The following is a 17,573-nucleotide window of genomic DNA, read 5'->3' on the forward strand; positions in this document are numbered from 1 at the left end:
CTAATATAATACATTGTTGTAAGTCCAATGAAGCTAAAAAAAATACATAGTTGTTAGAATGCATACTAGAGGACGAGTTTCCGAGCACTAGTGAAAATCTCACAAACTATAAGGACTGAATTAACCCACATCGAATGAAAATTTATATTTTATTTCAGGAGAGATTCTTTTGGCACCATTGAATTTTCTCACGCGCGTTGCAAAATTCTAAAAATAATCCGTGTTTTAATTTATTTATTTTTATTTAATTGTAAAGGCTTGAGACTTCAAAGTGTGCTCATCTCAAGATTTAAAGTTTGAATCCTCTTGTGTCATTTAGTCTATAGCCATTCCACACTCACAGTTTTAGCTCATTTGAAAGAAAAAATTCTACTCGAGAAATAATTGAAGGTCATAACCCTCAAAGAAGGTACCATTGACATTAAATCCCAAGCCACCAGAGAACATAAAATCAGTTGAGACTTGAGATACAAGTGTAACTGATCATTTAGGTTTCAACTTTACAGCACCAATAATAATAATAATAATAACTTGCCATGGTGATTTACTGCATATTTTCATATATACATCTTATCATATAAGTTACCAGATTTCTGAGAAAGCTAGCTGCATTTATAAATCAGTGGAGTAGATACTAATAGACAATAGTCAATGTAATAGTCAAAAAGTTTATCCAATCTAACAACATCAACTAAGCACAATAATGAACTATTAATCACTATCGCATTAGAAAAAAAATAACATACCCTATTATGAGTTCATCTATTGAGGATTCAAGCTGGTGGCAAGAACAAGTTCAAATATTCGGGATATTCAGATATGCATGAAAGTTTATATTCATCTAAGTGAAAAACATAGTTCCTAAGTGTGAAATTATCCCTATGGAGGACGGATTCGTCAATAAAGACAACACAGTTTCCTTTGGGAAACCCAATTCCGAAGCATGGGCAGAAAACAAACATCCATGCCCCAAGAAAGAAAAAAAAAAAACTTATCCCCTATATCTTTCAACTTCGCCAACTGTTTCTTCTCATCATCAAACTTCATCAACCTCGCCCACTTGTTCTCCTTTTCATCGAGCTGAAATAATCAACAAACAAATAAATCGGGCAAAGATTCATTATTGTTTACTAACAGTAACTCTGTCACTCTCCACCAACAATCTTCTGGTTGCATGAAGACCAACAGGTTGGGCCACAGGCTCGTCTCCGGTGTTGGAAGGAAGCTTTAATAGGTGGAGAAAGTGTTTAAGTATTTGAGAGAGGATATGAAACTTGTTGGAAGAGAATGCTACTTATATTATTGAGTGTTTGTAATTTTTGACTTGATTTACAAATGACTAGCTCTCCCCTATTTATAGCCTTCAAGGGAGAGTTCTACATACTCCTAGAGACTCTTCTACATACTTCTAAGAGAGAGTTCTACAAACTTCTCTATACTTCTACATACATTTTCTACTATGACTTCTACTTATTTCTACATATCTCTAGAACATTCTTTAGACTTACTACTTATTACTAAATTTTGGGCTTAAACTTCCTAAGGCCCAAAACTAACAAACCCAAAAACAATTTACATATTCAACACCCCCCCTTAAACTTGATTTTGCTACTCCAAGTAAATATCTTAATTTGACAAAGTGTTCACGCTTGAGAGGCTTGGTGAAGATATCAGCTACTTGGTCATCTCGAACTCCTTCGTCATCTCTTTCTTGAACTCTTCAAACATGGTTGGATTGTTCCCTGTGAAGATCAAGTCATCTACATATAAGCACACAATCAAAATATCTCCGCCTTTCGCTTTGATATAGAGTGCGTGCTCATATGGGCATTTGATGAAGTTCTTATCTTGGAAATACTTGTCAATTCGAGCATTCCAAGCTCTTGGGGCTTGTTTCAACCCGTAGAGTGCCTTCTTTAGCTTCAAGACCTTTTCTTCTTCTCCCTTGACTTCGTAGCCTTGTGGTTGCTCAATGTAGACTTCTTCGTCAAGGACCCCATTTAAGAAGGCTGACTTGACATCCATTTGATGTATCTTCCACTTGTTTTGAGCTGCCAATGAAATGATTAGTCTAACAGTTTCTAATCGAGCAACTGGAGCGAATACCTCGTCATAGTCGATGCCGGCTCTTTGATTGTATCCTTTTGCCACCAATCTTGCCTTGTATCTTTCAACTTCTCCTTTGGAGTTTTTCTTTGCTTTATACACCCACTTCACACCGATCGCCTTGTGCCCTTTTGGAAGTGAGACCAACTCCCATGTTTCATTCTTCTTTATCGCCTTAATCTCTTCGTCCATGGCAGTTCTCCAAGTCTTCTTCTCAAATGCTTCTTGGAAATTCATGGGCTCGCAATCCGCAAATAGACAGAAAAGAGTAAGATTGTCTTGATTTTCGGTTACCTCGTAAATCTCTTGCAAACTTCTAAAGTGAGGAGTCTTTTCACTTGAGCTTTCTCCTTCTTCAGAACTCGGAGTTGGTGAAGCCGGAGGGGTAGCAGGATCTACTCTTGGTTCCTCTGGTTCCACATCATTTTCTTCAAATTGTGGAAAGAAGTTGTAGTCCTCATTACTCGTTTTCCAATCCCACTCTCCTTCTTCATCGAAAACCACATTTCGACTAATGATAATCTTCCCCGTATCAGGATTATAGAGCTTATAGCCTTTGGAGTTGGTGTCGTAACCAATGAAGATGTACTTTTCACTTTTGTCATCAAGTTTGATTCTTTTCTCGTCCGGTATATGAGCGTGAGCTATGCTTCCAAAGACTCTTAGATGGGAAATTCCAGGCTTTCTTCCACTCCATGCTTCTTGTGGTGTTTTTCCCAACACGCTTCTTGTCGGAGAACGGTTTGATAGATAAACAGCGCACGCAACAGCTTCTGCCCACAGTTCCTTTGGTAGTCTCTTGCTTTTTAGCATGCTCCTCGCCATCTCAAGGATTGTCCTGTTCTTTCTCTCTGCTACTCCATTTTGTTGGGGGGATCTTGGTACCGTCAGTTGTCGTCGAATGTCATTGTCTTCACAATACTTAAGGAATTCGTTTGAAGTAAACTCTCCTCCTCGGTCGGATCTTATTGCTTTAATCACGAGACCACTTTCCTTCTCAACCAGGGCTTTAAACTTTTTGAAGTTTTCAAACACTTCTGATTTCTCCTTCAAAAAGTACACCCATGTTTTTCTTGAAAAATCGTCAATAAAGAGAAGGAAGTAGTTACTCTTACCGAGTGATCTTGGCTTGATCGGACCGCACACATCTGTATGTATGAGCTCCAACGGCTTTTGCGCTCTTGAGCTTGACTCCTTAGGGAAGCTCATTTTGAACTGCTTTCCAAGTAAACATCCTTCACATACTTGATTGGGGTGGTTGATGTAAGGCAATCCTCTGACCATTTCCTTCTTAGAGAGCAACTCTAATCCTCCAAAATTAAGATGCCCAAATCGAAGATGCCAAAGCCATGACTCTTCTTTGTAGCACATTTTGAGACATTGCGCAACATCATTTTGTATGTTGAGCACGAACATTCTATTTCTTGACATTGGCACCTTAGCAATGAACTTGTTTGAATGATCTCTTATATAAAGATTATTATTCTTCAATTGAATGTCATAACCTTTCTCTAAGAGTTGTCCTAGACTCAAGATGTTGCTCTTCATGTTTGGCACATAGTAAACATTGGAAATAAATTGATGATCCCCATTTTTCAAACGGATGAGAATGTTTCCTTTACCTTTCACTGCAACTTTTGATTCATCTCCGAAAGCCACGTTCCCGTTCACTGATTCGTCTAACTCTACGAACATGCTTCTTCGCCCACACATATGGTTGCTTGCACCGCTATCAAGGTACCATTGATTATCTCCACCTCTTTCATTATCTTTGTGCGCCAACAATAATGTTCCATCTTCTTGGCTTATTTCTTCAACATAGTTGGCTTTCTCTTCAACTCTATGATTGTCAGGAGCTCTACATTCGAAAGCATAATGCCCAAACTTCTCACAATTATAGCATTTAACCCGTGACTTATCGTACCTTGGTTTTGGAGATCCTCTCCCACGACCTCTTGATGAGATTTCTCCTCTTTGATTGTTGTCATCATTAGGCCTCCAACCTCGTCCGCCTCCATATCCACGACCACGTCTGATGACAATTTTAGCAAGTGTACTAAATTCGTCGCTAAGTAATAAAATTTATAAGATTCGTATCCACAGGGATTGTTCTTATTTTCAACTAGACAATTAAATTAAATTAGGATTAATAAATAAATTGCAAAGGGGGGTTTTCAAATTGATTTGTAGTAACAATGACAATAATTAAAATCGCAAGAAAATTGAAACGTGAACTTTTATTAGAGAAAGACGATTAGGAATTATTTTGAATCCTCTCTTTGTCCCTATCTGGTACTCTAGGTTCTAGCCCTCAACAATAAAATTCTTATAATTACGATAATTTAACAAAATAGGCCGAGTCCAATTCCTTGGCTCATCGATCCCGTTTATCTAATATAGCACCCTAATTCCTTAGGTGAGACTAATATTATCAAAAGCATGAATGAACGTTAAATTCTTAATCATACCAACTAATTCTTTATTCCTAAAGCAATTACGATTGGCAAACAATTAATCTAGTTCCAGTATAAACCCTAGGGTCAATAGTGATTTATAACTTAAAATCAATTCGAAAGTGATCAATTAACGAAAATCAATAAACACAAGATTAACGGAATAATTATAAGTTTTCATTGAATAAACTAGAACACGTAGTTACATGGCTCAGATAGTTTCAAAGAGAATCATCTATAATTCCTAATCTGATGAGATTAGTTACTCATAATAATAATTAACATAACAAAAGAGTTAAGAAAATTATACATGAATAACCGATGAAGACCGCGACGGCGAAACCCTTAAATTTTCTTCTCTTGACTGCCGCACGTATTTTTTCTCTCAAAGAAGTGTTAATCCTATTTCTCCTAAGAAATAATATTTATATGCTGTCCATAAAGCAGATTAATTGTGCCACTATATATATGCAAGTAAATCGCGTCCCTGTTGGCAACAAATGTGAGTCCCTCCCAGCTGGCTGTGTGGCTGATGTCATTAAAAGTGGGGATGACGTCATGTGAAAGCACAAAGCAAAATTGCGCCGCGATTGAATCAGGCTGGGGCGCGAGAAAAACAGAACTGCAAGCTTTGAATCAGTTCAAACTCTTGAAATATTTTCCAAGTCTTTTTCTTTCTCCTTATTCTTCAAACTCTTTTATATATCAATTTCTTCATAAATTCTTCTCTTTTATCTTGCAATACTCCTAAAAATTAACTAAAATACTATAAAATAATAATTAAAAATACTCAAATGACTGAATGTCATCAACGTCCACGTTCTCGAGCGCCACCTCGTCTTTGGTTGCTTCGACCATGTTCTTCTCTAGGTGAATCGAGTCGTGTCTTGAGTACTTGCTCCTCGATATCTTCCTTCTTCTTCTTCTTTTCCTCATAAGCTTGCAATGACCCAAGAAGTTGCTCCATTGTCATGTCCTCCAAATCTTTTGTCTCTTCGATGACAGTGACAATATGCTCAAACTTTGGATCTACCGATCTAAGAACTTTCTCCATGATTCTTACATCATCATACTTCTCTCCGTTTCTTTTTAGATTATTAGTAACCGTCAAAACTCTTGAGAAGTAATCAGAGATAAGTTCACCTTCTTTCATATGCAAAGCTTCAAACTCTCCTCTTAGTGTTTGAAGACGTACCTTCTTCACTTGATCAGCTCCCTTGTAAGAGGTTCGAAGTTTCTCCCATGCTTCTTTAGCCGTCGTTGCTCCGGAGACCTTCTCGAACGTGTCTTCATCTAATCCTTGATAGATTAGACAGAGAGCCTTCTTGTCTCTCTTCCTTGAGTCTCTCAAACTATCCTTTTGAGTTTGAGATAGAGTACCTTCATTCTCCGGGATTACAAGGCCTTTCTCGACTATCTCCCACACGTCGTGTGCGCCAAGGAGAGCCACCATTCTCAGACTCCAATTGTCGTAGTTGCTCTTTGTGAGCATCGGGACTTGGAGAGGAACACCATTATTCGCCATCTTTAGGAGGACCTTCAAGCTCTTGATACCACTTTGTTGGAAGGAAGCTTTAATAGGTGGAGAAAGTGTTTAAGTATTTGAGAGAGGATATGAAATGTAACACCCTAACCTGAATACTCGTATTACTCTAGTTTTATAAGAGGATTGTTTTAAAATTTTCGCAGCGGATAAAAATAAAACTTTATTGATTAATAATTAAGGATGGAGATAGATGAATATTATGAATTAGGGTATTACTATTCCCAAATTACATTGCTATAAATTTAATTAGTATACACATGCACTAGATGAAAATCTTTTACCAGTGGCTTATACATTTTTATGTCTTAACCTAGACCATATAAAAAAAAATTGAAATACTATACACCCTCCCTATGTGTCCAAATCAGAGCGAGGCTACACCGGAACACGAACACCAAAACGCAACACCTGAGAAACTGAGCTCCCAAGTGCCCAGTCAAATAACAAATAACAGGGTGAGTTTATGTAATGAGCAAAAAAAATAGGAAATATACAACAAGGTATAAACATGATTATATCACATTAATAATTCATGCAACATTTATACCATTTAATCAACACCTCAATTTACACATCACTAATCAATTAATTAAATCAATCATACAACATTAGTTACTTACAATATCGGAGATATATTACTAAATATCCAACTCACCATTAGACATCATTTAGCACCCACCAATTAACACACACCAATTATCACTTATCATTTAGTGTGCAATTATGCAAACATCAATTAACAATTTATCAGTCCACAACATTTCATCTATTGAAATTAAGTATGCAATGTCTCCCTAAACACGACCTATATGCATGTGGTACCCCTCATCATAATTTTGGAAAACTTATTTCCAATGTTTTAGATCATCGTCTCTAAAACAACAGTAAGCTAGATCATCGTCTCTAGAATACTCATCAATAAACACAACTTATGAATGCATGAATGTGCATATACCAAACATATGGTTTTATCTCAACTACAACATCAACATAATATGGATAACATATAATCCAAATATTCTAAATCATCGTCTTTAGAATACACCTACGCATGATAAATCCTTATTTATCATCATCAATAAATTGAACATCCTAGTTATATTCATGAACAATCACACCTCGTCATTGTGAATACGCACGAAAACACTGTCATTGTGCATACGCACGAACACATCACTAATACACCAAAAGAATTCACACACTAATAAAATTCATCATTTAGTACACAAATAGAATCCATCAATAATCCACATCAATGACACTTCATCAATAAACTCACAAATAAAGTTTATCAATTAAATACATTAACTAACACATCAATTTAGTTTCATTCATATATTCATCACCATTATCTTTTTGAAGATTAGATAAAATAATTTAGCTAATCCTAACTCCACTCAACTACATTCTCTATATTTCCCAAAATTCTTAATTATTCTTTACTAGATTCGTTTTAATTCGAAAACAACTTCTCCAAATTAATCACTAAGTTTTATCATGAAAAGTAGTGATTTAAACTCTCCTAAACTCACCTAATAATTAGGATTAAGTCGTATAAAGATTAGGGATAAAAAGGGATCGGCAAAATAGACCTAACATCACAGAACAACGCAAACCAGAGTTGCAGGACTGCGATTTGCGCATGAGGCGCAAAAGACAGCATCCACCTGCAGAATTTTGCAGGTTTTGACCTGCTCACCGCGCAGACCATTAGTTGAGCTACGTATATCGGATTTCAACGCGTAAACATGCGTTGGAAAGATAAGGGAAAGAACTACAACTTTTATGTTGACCTCAAAAACCAGTTCAGAACGCAAAATGGTCAAATTGTCACGTTTTTGCTGCAGACTTTATCAAAAACAGTTTTTCTTAAACTATAAAAATTCAATCTTTGATTTTCCAAAAACCCAATTTGAATCCCATTAGTCCTAAGACTTCACTAATCAACACTCATGATATTTGAACCTCAACAAACATCATTCCATCAACAATCAACACCAAATCATCAAGATTCATCATCATTAATTCATTAAATCATATAAAAACTCATTTTTCTCAAAACAACACACAAGATAACATGAATTCTAAAACATCAATAAGATTATTCACAACAACAAAAACAACAATCTACACCCAAGGGTTTTATCACAAAACCCAAATCTAATGAGAGGGATGAAGGATCTTGGGAGATGAGAATGAATTTCATTCTCTCCCTTCATCAACCAACCTCTACCCATTAACAAAACTTCCCTTACCTCTAGAATTGGAGAAATGATGATAACTTGGCTTGATGAATCATTGAGTTCCTCTCCTTTGTTAATCTTGTTGTTCTTCCTCTCTAACTTTCCCAAAACCTTTTCTTTCTCTCTTCTTCGATCTCTTCTTTTCTCCTCTCTACCTCATTTCTCAATTTTTATAAAAAATGACTACTTCTCCCTCTAAATCCTCCTTTTATACTTAGGTTTACCTTCATCTATCAATTACTAAAATACCCTTCTACCAAATACTCATACACCACTATCTTAATAATTATGCCAAAGTTACTATTAACTTCATTAGATAACCTCACACACCCAAAATTACTATAATACCCTTCATTCTAAAATTATCAAAAATGACATTAGTCATAAAATGATCAAAATACCCCTCTAGTCTAAAAATCTACTAAATCTCAATCAAACACATCAAACAAGCAATTAAACAAATATAATAAATAAATAATCCTAGCGAAAATCGGGGTGTTACAACTCTCCCCCACTTAAAGAATTTTCGTCCTCGAAAATTACTCGTAAAATACAACTCCAAATTCTATTAATATCGTAATTCTCCCAAAAGGTCAACTAGGTATCAGAGTCTGGTTTCGACTCTTTATTTAAGGTATTAACGGTAAACTCTACTGACGACATTCATTCCCTCTAAACCATACTTCTCTGGTTTTTCAAAACAATTGAAAACCAAATTCAACTCAATAAAGACAATTCATCATGAAGGAGTTACCTAGACACAACATCAATAAAATACTAGGAATTCTATCATGCATAATAAAATAGATCACATACCATATTTACGAAAACAAAACTCCTGGAACATAGGCCTAAGCCCGCATGAAGGAAACGGTACATTCAAAAGCATGCAACACAGAAAAGCATATACACCGGACATGTTATAATATTAGGAAACAAAAACAACACATCTAGCAAGTAATTCATAGCATGAACATAAATAAGACTGATATCAACTTCATAAAACCACAAACTTACATACTAATAACACAGACATCAATAAATTCGTACACACTCACACAACTAGCATATCCCTAAACATGTTTTAGTATCAAACAACAAAGCAACACAAAATTATTTATAACATCATATACAATCACCACAAAATTTCGAATTCACAAAACATGATTAGTACATAAAAAAAAAAAATCACATTTTTCATAACAAATCATTTCTTATTTCGTAGCAAACTCTACATGCTACTAAAGTTTGACAAAATTAGTTTACTCCAGTCAACATGATTCCGTCTACTATTAACAACAGATTAAGGGTGATCAGATCCTTAATTTGCTAATAGGCTGCCGATAATCATGATTGTGGCATAACTCTCTTTATCATACTAACATACTCATAACAAAACGTTGTATTCAAAATCATGTGATGACTAAAAAGAACACTTAAGAAAATGAATCACTCACATTTAAATTTACATCACTTTTCAAAATCCGTCAAAAGAAAGACAACATCATTTATCAACTTTTCGGAAAACATGACGACGTATATCATGCACATTTTAAAGCTCACTTAATTTCACTATTAATATTTTACTCTTCCTAATTTTATACAAAAATTAGTATTCAATTATTCAAGAGAAAAGAATCTGGATTTTCAACAAGGTTTTATTAATTCTAATCTCATTACTAATTAAAACACAACATCGAGAATCGAGTAAAGCAACATGTCATGAAGAAAATAACAACGAACATCATAAAGCAATTCACCAACTTGCAAGATAACTAAATGACTAAGGTGCAAGTGTAAACAACAATTAACTCATAAAAAGATCAAAAGATCAACCGATAAACAAACACAACCGACTCAATGCACACTTGGCCTGACTCAACAGACCTGCTCTGATCGACACATAACACACACCTAGCCCACATAGTCCGATTGGACCAACGGGGCTCTGATACCACTTTGTAACACCCTAACCTGAATACTCGTATTACTCTAGTTTTATAAGAGGATTGTTTTAAAATTTTCGCAGCGGATAAAAATAAAACTTTATTGATTAATAATTAAGGATGGAGATAGATGAATATTATGAATTAGGGTATTACTATTCCCAAATTACATTGCTATAAATTTAATTAGTATACACATGCACTAGATGAAAATCTTTTACCAGTGGCTTATACATTTTTATGTCTTAACCTAGACCATATAAAAAAAAATTGAAATACTATACACCCTCCCTATGTGTCCAAATCAGAGCGAGGCTACACCGGAACACGAACACCAAAACGCAACACCTGAGAAACTGAGCTCCCAAGTGCCCAGTCAAATAACAAATAACAGGGTGAGTTTATGTAATGAGCAAAAAAAATAGGAAATATACAACAAGGTATAAACATGATTATATCACATTAATAATTCATGCAACATTTATACCATTTAATCAACACCTCAATTTACACATCACTAATCAATTAATTAAATCAATCATACAACATTAGTTACTTACAATATCGGAGATATATTACTAAATATCCAACTCACCATTAGACATCATTTAGCACCCACCAATTAACACACACCAATTATCACTTATCATTTAGTGTGCAATTATGCAAACATCAATTAACAATTTATCAGTCCACAACATTTCATCTATTGAAATTAAGTATGCAATGTCTCCCTAAACACGACCTATATGCATGTGGTACCCCTCATCATAATTTTGGAAAACTTATTCCCAATGTTTTAGATCATCGTCTCTAAAACAACAGTAAGCTAGATCATCGTCTCTAGAATACTCATCAATAAACACAACTTATGAATGCATGAATGTGCATATACCAAACATATGGTTTTATCTCAACTACAACATCAACATAATATGGATAACATATAATCCAAATATTCTAAATCATCGTCTTTAGAATACACCTACGCATGATAAATCCTTATTTATCATCATCAATAAATTGAACATCCTAGTTATATTCATGAACAATCACACCTCGTCATTGTGAATACGCACGAAAACACTGTCATTGTGCATACGCACGAACACATCACTAATACACCAAAAGAATTCACACACTAATAAAATTCATCATTTAGTACACAAATAGAATCCATCAATAATCCACATCAATGACACTTCATCAATAAACTCACAAATAAAGTTTATCAATTAAATACATTAACTAACACATCAATTTAGTTTCATTCATATATTCATCACCATTATCTTTTTGAAGATTAGATAAAATAATTTAGCTAATCCTAACTCCACTCAACTACATTCTCTATATTTCCCAAAATTCTTAATTATTCTTTACTAGATTCGTTTTAATTCGAAAACAACTTCTCCAAATTAATCACTAAGTTTTATCATGAAAAGTAGTGATTTAAACTCTCCTAAACTCACCTAATAATTAGGATTAAGTCGTATAAAGATTAGGGATAAAAAGGGATCGGCAAAATAGACCTAACATCACAGAACAACGCAAACCAGAGTTGCAGGACTGCGATTTGCGCATGAGGCGCAAAAGACAGCATCCACCTGCAGAATTTTGCAGGTTTTGACCTGCTCACCGCGCAGACCATTAGTTGAGCTACGTATATCGGATTTCAACGCGTAAACATGCGTTGGAAAGATAAGGGAAAGAACTACAACTTTTATGTTGACCTCAAAAACCAGTTCAGAACGCAAAATGGTCAAATTGTCACGTTTTTGCTGCAGACTTTATCAAAAACAGTTTTTCTTAAACTATAAAAATTCAATCTTTGATTTTCCAAAAACCCAATTTGAATCCCATTAGTCCTAAGACTTCACTAATCAACACTCATGATATTTGAACCTCAACAAACATCATTCCATCAACAATCAACACCAAATCATCAAGATTCATCATCATTAATTCATTAAATCATATAAAAACTCATTTTTCTCAAAACAACACACAAGATAACATGAATTCTAAAACATCAATAAGATTATTCACAACAACAAAAACAACAATCTACACCCAAGGGTTTTATCACAAAACCCAAATCTAATGAGAGGGATGAAGGATCTTGGGAGATGAGAATGAATTTCATTCTCTCCCTTCATCAACCAACCTCTACCCATTAACAAAACTTCCCTTACCTCTAGAATTGGAGAAATGATGATAACTTGGCTTGATGAATCATTGAGTTCCTCTCCTTTGTTAATCTTGTTGTTCTTCCTCTCTAACTTTCCCAAAACCTTTTCTTTCTCTCTTCTTCGATCTCTTCTTTTCTCCTCTCTACCTCATTTCTCAATTTTTATAAAAAATGACTACTTCTCCCTCTAAATCCTCCTTTTATACTTAGGTTTACCTTCATCTATCAATTACTAAAATACCCTTCTACCAAATACTCATACACCACTATCTTAATAATTATGCCAAAGTTACTATTAACTTCATTAGATAACCTCACACACCCAAAATTACTATAATACCCTTCATTCTAAAATTATCAAAAATGACATTAGTCATAAAATGATCAAAATACCCCTCTAGTCTAAAAATCTACTAAATCTCAATCAAACACATCAAACAAGCAATTAAACAAATATAATAAATAAATAATCCTAGCGAAAATCGGGGTGTTACATGAAACTTGTTGGAAGAGAATGCTACTTATATTATTGAGTGTTTGTAATTTTTGACTTGATTTACAAATGACTAGCTCTCCCCTATTTATAGCCTTCAAGGGAGAGTTCTACATACTCCTAGAGACTCTTCTACATACTTCTAAGAGAGAGTTCTACAAACTTCTCTATACTTCTACATACATTTTCTACTATGACTTCTACTTATTTCTACATATCTCTAGAACATTCTTTAGACTTACTACTTATTACTAAATTTTGGGCTTAAACTTCCTAAGGCCCAAAACTAACAAACCCAAAAACAATTTACATATTCAACATCCGGTCCAACCACAATTGTCTGGGATTGGTTAAGTGCGTAAAACCGTCCTTTAAAGACGCTGGTATCTCCATTGTAAGTTGTCGGACGAGTCAGCCGCCAACTCTTGTCAAGGTAACCGGGAAGCATCAGATACTTGTTATCAGAAATGCGCCGAGTAACTTTGCCCCCATGGCACATGACACGATCAACATCAGGGTTCATGTATATGGATTCATCGAAATCGGGATGTTAAGTATCCTCGTTGATGAAGGAATCTGTTTCTAAATGAAGGATGGAGAGGTTGTTTGGCTTCAACACCTCTTCATCCTTCATTTAGGAACAAATTCATTCATTACCTAAGGATCTTGAAATTCTGGCAAGGCTGGTGGAAAGATGTCGCGAAAGATGCTACAGCATCTCGTACCAGTACAGAACACAATAGACAAGTTAAAAATAAATTAAGTGCAAGAAGATAAATAAGACAGATCGTTTGTTAACACAGTTGAGTGCAACGTCACCTACTCTAGGGATACCAATCCAAGAATGAATCCACTATAATAGCTTAGTTCAAAGCCCTCGACCAACACCCGGTACTTGACTTCTCGCCTAGACACTAGGCGTGCAATCCTACCTATGAACCTCCTAGATAATGAGATTCCGTCCCAAATTCCCTCTAACAACACGTACTGTGCTGCTGTCAATTATAACGATCAAGATGGAGACACCCTCCTAGAAACTAGACCTCACTCTCGCTTAAAAGCTCTTGAGTGAAACACACACACTAACTCCGTGTTTCAAAGCTTAGGAGTAGTTTACAATTAACAATCAATACACAGTCTTAAACTTGCACCAAAGTGACACAAGAAAGGCTCACAAATAACACAAACACTAAACCCTAAAAACTCACACCTTTGTAAAACACGGTTTAGAATACACGAGTTGTAAAGGCTTGAGGCTTCACATATATATAATCTTCAATTGGCTTGATGTGCAAGTTAGGTCTTCAAACAAACACAACTATAAGAATTGTGGCCAACCCTATATTATTTTCAAAAATATAACCAATTTGTTTGTCACGCAAAAATACGATATATTATTTTCAAAAATATAACAAGTTATATTTTTGTTTTAAATAATAATACTCAAACTGCCTTCGGGAAAACTTGGAGAACAAGGCTCGTTTTGGTTTGGCGCATAAGCTTGCAAATATAATTCAAACAAATCTTGTATGTGATTTGATATAAAAATTCTGCGCAAAAACAGAGCAGACAATGTTGTACGATAATGTTACAACATCTTGTCTAGCATCTGGCTAGAGTTGGCTTTTGCAAAATGTAGCCAATATAAAAACCCAACAAATCTTAACAACCCAATTTCGATGAATCCATACACATGAACCCTACAGTTGTCTATGTCACGTGCCATGTGAAAAAACTTATGCTACTTGGCCCGTTTTCTTATTTTAAGGAGTTTCCGATGCTTCTCAGTTACCTTGACGAGAGTTGGTGGCTAACCCATCCGACAACTTAACGCACTCAACCTATCCAAACAGCCGTGGTTCGGCCGGAGTCGAGTGTCCAATTTGTGGTTCAACCTTTTCGGTTCCAAAGCTAAATCCTCTCCCCTTTCATCCCTTCCCCAGTCGAGAGCCTTCCATGCGGATTCCTTCAAAGAATTCTCAGCATCAATGTAAAAACTTCCCGGTCCACGCACTGCTTAAGATAAAGTGCAGTAAATAAATTCCAGAATTTCAGTCCCGGTGGGTGCGATATTGAAGGCCTTCACGGGTTTGAACCCTGATACTTGTTAGAAGTACTACATTAGCTAGAGTTATGGCATAGACAACATTTATAAGTGAAGTGCAAATCTCAACTCTAAAGTTAGCTTTTGTGGTTGAGCATAGGCCTCATAATTCTAATGTGGTATCAAAGTCTATCATAAATTCATTTATTGTTTGTTGCGGAACCACCTTTTTGAAACAAAGCTGCGTCACACCCCTAAAGTCCTCTCAAGTGAGCATTGTTGTTATTGATTGGGTTTTAGAATTCTCTCAAACTTATGGTTGAATGAATTTGCTTGTGTTGATTGAGTGATTGAACCTACTAAATACTTGAGAGTTGCTGAGGGAGCGAAGTGATTATTGAGTTGGTTGAGCATTGTGAATGATCCTTTGGTCTTGTCCGAATTGATATTGTGATGAAGAAAAATTGCACTGTTTGTGTTGATCATTGAAAGGCCAATAGGGAACTTCAATGTATGTATATAGGGATGATAGTGTTCTGATAGTGTTCATCCTTTATAGGCCGAATTGATATTTATTTCTTGTTTATTTTTACTTAGATTAGGTTCTGATTGTTATAGGTTTGTTTTCTTGGAATAATGCATATAGTAATTATTTTTTGTTTATTTTCTAATTCTCCACGTTTGTAATTTATTAGGCTTAAATTTTACTTTGATACCTTTATTCGGTTTTAAATATAAAATTATATATATATATATATATATATATATATATATATATATATAGAGGGATCAAATTATATTGGTGTAACATTTGAGTAATGTTACCCAATAACGCTTCAACGAATATAAATTTTACAAAATTCATCTTTGGATTGAAAGTTTATATCATATATCATCCATGTTTAATTTTACAAAAATCTAAAATCGTTTCATATATTATTGAGACCGATCATGATTAACGCTTTATGTGTTTATTGAATACCGTTAAGCTTGATCAATCTCAATAACATATCAAACGATTTTAAATTTTTATAAAATTTAACATGAATGATTTATATGATATAAACGTTCAATCCAGCGGTGGATTTTGTAAAATTTGTATTCGTTGAAGCGTTATTGAACGGTGTAACATTACTCAAATGTTACTCCGGTGTAATTTGATCTCTCCCTTATATTTATATATAAGTCTCGGAAATTCATTTACTAGGGTCAGAGTTAGGCATGGCAATAAAACTCATACCCGCGGGTACCCACCCAAACCATACCCGCTTTGACGGGGAAAACTCGAGTTGACTGAGTTTGGGTTCGGGTTTGGGTTTTCCCCGATTTCAAAAGATGGGTTTGCGGCGGATAATTGGTACATTGATACCCACCCCGAACCCGCCCCGCTTATACTAAAAATTAGATTTCACCTCTTTTAAATTGGAAACGCTTAAACAATCTTTTAAATTACGTTCATATATTTATTTTTTATTTTAATTTGAGTATTAAACAAACCATTTTCTCTTCTTTTTTTTTTCTTTATTTAAAAAAATATTGTTGAGAGAAAATAATTTTGGAGCTATGTTTTACACATTTATTCCGGACCGATCCGAGCTATATTTTTTCTTATGTTGCATATTCTTTCATTCCCTGTACAAATAAAAATTAAATAATGAAAACTTTTAAAATAAAATAAGTTAATGTATGAAGAGTATAGTTTTTTTAGATCTATTTGAATTTTCAATTTCTTTGTATTAGTGTATGAAGCGTATAATTATTTTTAGAAGTTATGCCTATAATTTTAGAAGTTATACTTTATCAATTAAAATTGAAAAATATTGATTTTTCTAAAAATATTTATTTAATCATTATCAATATTATGATCAAAAGCATACTTATATTTTGTCATCCATATTATTTATTTGTTGGCTTTGTTCTTCCATGTCTTCACCTCAACCATCTTCTTCATTTCTTCCTCCTCCACCATCAAATATTACATATCAGAAATTTTTTGAAATTTTACAACCACCAACTTTTATGGTGTAGAAGATCTAGACCACCACAACTATTTTTTAGAAAAACTATTACCATAGAAATACTTTCTGGTATCTCCTTTACGAAACCCACAAAAAAAAAATCAATCGGAGCAAGTTCGTCGGGAACCACAGTGTCGGAAACGATATCCGCCGCAGCCATCACTTTTCCGGTCAACAACATTATCATGAAGATGAAAAGGAAACTACATGATCCGGTTCGAATATGTTTATATTTGTTCTTTTTGAGTCGTTTTTTTCACTTCTCGGGGCTTTGTGGTGTAGTTTGAGTATGGGTTGAGAGGTTTGGATACAACAAAGTAAAGAGTTAAAATTGTTTTACAATTTTTTTGCAATCAATTGATGATATTTGTTTTGTTGGTATGATAATGGTTTTTTCTTTTGACGGAGATAATAGTTTTATTGGAGACCATCAGACCCTAATCCCCCTTTGATTGATTTCAACCGAATAAGTTCAATTTCATTATGAAATAAAATCAAATGTAGAAGAAATTATATATATATATATATATATA

The 17,573-nt window shown here is 34.6% G+C and overlaps 1 long non-coding RNA gene across 1 annotated transcript; it reads right to left on the reverse strand.

The window, feature by feature from the left end:
• Window positions 1-6,245: 6,245 nt before the first annotated feature.
• LOC123897826 lies at window positions 6,246-12,983 on the reverse strand. Its single transcript, XR_006805128.1, has 3 exons — window positions 12,490-12,983; window positions 8,361-10,650; window positions 6,246-6,521 (listed from the first exon to the last, which is right to left on the reverse strand). It is a non-coding gene; the product is annotated as an uncharacterized LOC123897826 (long non-coding RNA).
• Window positions 12,984-17,573: the final 4,590 nt, after the last annotated feature.

This window comes from Trifolium pratense, linkage group LG7 (genome assembly GCF_020283565.1).
Source record: "Trifolium pratense cultivar HEN17-A07 linkage group LG7, ARS_RC_1.1, whole genome shotgun sequence".
NCBI lineage: Eukaryota > Viridiplantae > Streptophyta > Magnoliopsida > Fabales > Fabaceae > Trifolium > Trifolium pratense.